The following is a 6000-nucleotide window of genomic DNA, read 5'->3' as shown; positions in this document are numbered from 1 at the left end:
CTAACCTGCTAAACAAGTTCAGGTTACCCAACTTTTGCACCAGTAAGGTATAAGAACTAAGTTATAGGAACCAAGTATCACGGATTTCCCCTGATAACTAAATATTTTCCAGTAACATTTTCCTGGTTGCAGAACCTCCAGCAGGACCTCTGAAGTGATGTTTCATTCACAGTGATGGACGATCAGAGATTAACACAAATGGGAAAAACAGGTTACCACATGTGGACAATATGTAACCACAAGCATCACATGTGTTTTCAAATGAGAATTCACAATGTGATTTACATGAAGATATTCCAGAGCCACATTTTACGTATAATCATGTGTTTTTGGCAAAACACTTTTTGCAAATTTACAATTTATGTGGATGTGATTACATGCAAAAATGTGTATTTCATGTGTTTTTCTGTAAGGGTGGTCAAAAGAAGATATCTTAGAAGTCGTCTTTCTGAGTTTTGAAAGAGTCAGTGGGAAAATGCTGTAGAGCAGTGGTGAAGTGCAGGACATACGCATGGCATGGGGAGTATACCCACTTATAAGATGGCATGGGGTATACCCACTTCAAAATGTTTAATATTTATATTAATAATGATCCTTACACTGAGAATTCAAGCAGCACAAGTTAAGTGACAAAGCTAACCCATTTTGGATTAAACTACTTATGCGAGACTATTATGAGGTCCTATATCACAGGGTGTTCAACCTTAGTTGGGCCACTCTAAAGAAATAGCAGCGTAAATTAAAGGTCAAGTTCTTTCTGATCCAATTTTTAAAACCCTAGTTTGTGCGTAATGTTGTTATTATAGTATAAATAATACCTGTAAAATGATAAAGCTCAAAGTTCACTGCCAGGCGATATATTTTCTTTAAAGGTGACATAGAATGATTGAACGGGGTATTTATCCTTGTTCTGTGATGTGACATGTAGACAAAAATGTTTTTGTTTGGGTCTGTAATGCCTTAGAAGCTTCCTAAAAACCTCTCTCAGATAGCTCTATTAGGGTGGGGGATTTTAAACAAGTGGTTTTGCACCTATTTGGCTCCCCCTACTGGCTTAACTTGCAATCTCATTACTGATTGGCTGACTTTGCTGCCACTCAAAAAATGTAGCCAATTATTTTAAAGTGGAGGGGCAGTTAGATGCCTGTGATGTCATAAGCATCAGTTTTTCAGACTGGGCCGTTTCTGGCTGACATTTCTAAGAGAGGAATTTCTATGAGACTGAGATGTTTAGCATGTTTAGCACTTTTTGTATGTTTGTGAATGTGGGTAGACTACCATTATTCAACAAAGACAAGGTAAAAATGGGTTTTCATTCTCTGTCCCCTTTAACAGAATTCCCCTTTCAAAGCCTACAGCGAACGGCCGGTGTCATGAGAAATTCGATCCCCCTGGCAATTCGGTCTCCCCTAGGACCCCGATTGGTACCTAGCACCAATGCCTGTTCAAAAATTTCTCATTGCGATATCTTAGCTGTGTCCCAATTCAAGGGCTGCAACCTTATAAGCATGAGACCTTAAAAGGTGAGCACTCTGTCTTTCAAGGTGGAACCTCAGAAGTTCGCGAAGAGAACTGAAATGAGACGGTCTAACCTCGGATGACCCTTAGTTGGCGTCACCTGCTGCACGCGCACACCACGCCTATCAAGAGACAGCGGAGACGTTTCTGACTTATTAAAATAAATACGAAATCAGAAAAATATTAATTTACTTAAGAAAATATGACACATTTATGTAGATTACACTATTCAACAGTATATCAAATTAATCAACCTTAGAAATATGCGCAACATAAAAAAAGATTAATATTAACACAAAACAACTTATAATACCAAAAAAGTGACAAGAGAAAATGTTTTCTGATAAATACACTTTTATTTAATAAAGGTTTTAATTGTTTATTTTAGAATATCCACCCATTATATGCACTCTTGGGATATCCTCGGCTGTTAAGGATCCATTCGTTCTATCCTTAAAAGCGCGGAGAAACGAGGACGCATTTTGAGGCTTCATTCTAAGCATCCTTTGAATTGGGACGGCCTTACTACCCTCAAATCGAGCTGCTGTGACGCAATCGGTCTTAAAATACGTCCTTAGAAGGTCGCAGCCTTTGAATTGGGACACAGCCCTTGTCTGTGTTAACGGACTAGGAAGCTAATTATGTTGTACAAAATAGAAGCATACAATTTTTTTTAAATAAAAGTTAACAACAAAAAAATAATATAATAAACTAACATTCATGTTGCAGACACGTCAATACTTTTGTGTCATCATCTGCTTTACAAAAACAATACTTTTTGTGTAAATTATTAACATACCTTAAAAAATGAATTTTTTTATAGTAAAAGTGTAGTAATCATGGCTTATAACTTATAATTTTAATGTGTGATTCAGCTATGTAGTAATCGTGTTTTGTATAAGTAATTTATTAACTTTACACAGTACAAAAGTGGAAAGGGTACAGTATAATAATCTAAATAATAAAATGACACAAGCAATGTGTAGATCTGCCACCTATAGCCTTATTTATATACTACTATATGAAACATATCATTTAAAAGACATCAATTGTAATTTTAACAACATTCTAACTACATAAATCATAACGCGACTTTGTAGGAATTGTAATAAGGCCCTAAGAAAACTACCCATGAGAAGTTTTTCAGCCAATGAAATCACGCGGGGGTCCTATAGGGGAGACCAAATAGCCAGGGGGGACCGAATTGCTCATGACACCGGTTTGCACTACAGCCCTTTACTTCCTGCTTTATTGACGTCAGTAGAACAGTTTTTTGAAACTCCACCCACAGGAATACGTCAGTCGCCAGCTAAGCTAACGGCAAGCTAAACTGCTATCGAATCACAACACACTTAACAAACTACACAATCAGAACTCGTTACGTATTTCTGAAGGAGGGACTTCATAGAACAAGGAAGACATCAGCCTGTTTTGAGGACAGTGAAAACAACGGTTTACAGATAAGTAAATTCAATTGTGTGATAAATACCACATTTTTACACGTGAAACCAGCCCATCCTCACCCCATGGCGTCAATATTTGACGCCACTTGACCATGCGTCAATATGTTACGCGGAGGGTATACCCTTCGCGTCATTTTTTGACGAACTGGGGACTTCAATACTATTGAGTCCGTTGCATTCTCTTTCCTATTTTCGTACCATTTTCTTACCATTTTCGCGTCGGTTTAGGGTTAGATTTACATAATGACATCCCTACCCAAACCTATCCCTAACCCCAATGTCAGGCGACAACTGTTTAATTTCGCGTACCTAATAGTATTGAAGTCCCCAGTTCGTCAAAAAATGACGCGGAGGTAACATATTGACGCATGGTCAAGTGGCGTCAAATATTGACGCCATGGGATGAGGATGTGTTGGAACACATTATATTGCGCACTGTAAACACAATCAAAGCTTTAAAAACAATATGACATATGCAGCCTACAAATGCGACCTTCGGAGGCTGCACCCTTCGGATTGAGAAACGGCCACTGTGTAAGAGTAGCAGAACTAGTATACAGCCCCTGGCACAGCCGGTGCTCATAGAGTTTCCAGCTTCTTCATATTCAGCGTGTCAGTAATGAAATTATGCGAAACGTTCCAATTTTGCTTTCTAAGATGTATCCACGGATCCTGATGTGAAAACTGCATTTAAACTCGCCCTCATATGATTTAGTGAATGAGCACAAAATATCCTCTAAGTAAATGAAGGAGTATAATTATATTCAGTCGGTGTCGCGTTTAAGTGAAATTGAGCAAGCAACATAAAATCAGCTCTTATCTACGGATGTCATATGATAAATAGTTTAGCCTGTGATGGTAGGTTAATGAGCCCGTTTTTATATCAGACAGGGTTGGTCATTTTTGCGGTGAATTGCCACCTGCTATGTGGCCCAAATACATTTCTGCTCCTGGAGTCTCACCCGCAATCATCCATCATCCTCAGTGTCTAATCATCCTTCCGACAACGGCGCTTACATGGAGTCAGCGAGATTCGTTCTCTTGCCTTGACAACCCACGAGGAAATTACTTATTTATCATTCACAGGCCAGTGATTGCACACACGCTCTTAAACAGAGTTGAAGAGCACTTTTTTAAAAATCTTTATCGTTTTTATAATCCATAGCAGTGGAATATAACTGCACTGATGAGAAAAAAAAGTTGTCATGGTGATAAAATAGAGCTTTAATAGAGATTTCAGTAGTGGATCTTGAGATGAGCATACAACATTTCACCCAGTCCAATGAATGCATGATTAGACTAGAATTTTGATTTCGTGTTCATATGTGTATCGTAGTACATTGATGTGACATTAAATTTTTAACAATACCGTAAAAATTGGCAATTATGGATATATGAAGTGTTCAGATACAAAATCCTCTTGCAAATTACCATTTTTTTAGCCTGGTTGCCAGACGAATTTAGCCCCACCCACAACATTGTAAAGTCGGTCTGGAGTCGCTCCGTTGTGGCGTTATTATGCTCAAACAAAAACTGTCGGACCAATCAAATTGTCAGGGAGGGCTTTATACAATGATGGACAGATGATCAACAGTAACCTAATCAACCATGTGACCAAAGAGCGCTTGTGTTGAATCCGTTTACAACAAAGACGGCTTGCGCTGGATAAATGAATATTCTGCCATTGAGTCTGTTCTAGAAGATATCAACAGCGCATTGATTTTAAAAGAGGAACAGAGAAACGCGATCAATACATTTGTTGATCGGAAAGATGATTTTGCTGTCCCTCCTTCGGGATTCGGCAAAAGTTTAATTTATCGACCAACTCCGATGGTCGCTAAGAAGATGGGACACAATGAAAATGGCCAACTTGGCGTGCACGACAAAGTGGATACAACTAGCGGTCATTGCCAGCTCCTTTTCGGAAGCCTGAATGGATGAAGTTCATCTAACTTACGAATGTTAAGAGATAGTCTGACTGTATGACTTAGTAATAACTCACAATGTTGTGATATGAATGAAATGTTGTAAACATAGTAGATGTCGATGTACGTTCGCTAACTCAGACTTAGTATAATCATAATGCTAGTGTCATTGTAGCGAAATAACTAGCAGTTCGGTCAGGCTGCAAAAGAAACCATTTCAACATACGTCGCACACTCCATCGCTCTGATTGGTTGTAGGTCTATCCAATTAAGTGCAGAGGCATTTTTGTCCTGGTTCGGATGAAACACACCCCATAATCACAGCCCAAAGGAGCGGCTTCAGACTCAAATTCTGACCAGAATTGGGTATGACAACATCAGGCCAGCATATTTTATCAGGCTCTTATGTTTGGGTTCAATAGTTTCATTTTAATGGCAATGAAAAGGTTATTAGTCAGTAACATTTTCACAAATGTCACTTCATTGCTATTTATCAAATGAATGTAAAATTCTATAAACAACGTTTTTCGCTGCAAAACCCTCTAAGTGCATTTTAAAAAATCCATTGGACACGACATAGTAAACAGTTGCAAAATCACTAAAGATGTAACTAAAAACACTGTAAATAAATAAAGTCAGAATTTTAAACGTTAAAGAAAGAAACTGAACCACATATTAGAGGTAGCTGTTATGTATGTGGCTGCCACATTTTGGTTGTATTTAGGTCCAAGTAGCTACTCACAAGGGACCCATCATCATTCGATTCATATCATTATCTCATTTTGGACGTATGTGGCATTTAGCAGCTTTTGCATCAGAGCTCTTCATGTGTTATATGCTGTATCTGTAAGAATACACTGTTGTTTTTTAAACATTTCCTATTAAAAGCAAATACAGACACAATTCTTTGTACTTCACATTCACATGGACCAAAAAGCAAAAATAATTACCCTAATAAATAAGGATCAATACCTAATTAAAAGACCAACGGGGTATTGATATATCACAAAGGTTATAGATAGTCACCCAGGCAAGACATTAAAACACGAGCAATAAGTCAATTCATATTAAATATGATCAAAACAAAGTCGGCA

The sequence above is a fragment of the Paramisgurnus dabryanus genome, chromosome 9 (assembly GCF_030506205.2).
Source record: "Paramisgurnus dabryanus chromosome 9, PD_genome_1.1, whole genome shotgun sequence".
Lineage (NCBI taxonomy): Eukaryota > Metazoa > Chordata > Actinopteri > Cypriniformes > Cobitidae > Paramisgurnus > Paramisgurnus dabryanus.
The sequence above is the reverse complement of the archived record's forward strand: the minus strand, read 5'-3'. Positions refer to the sequence as shown.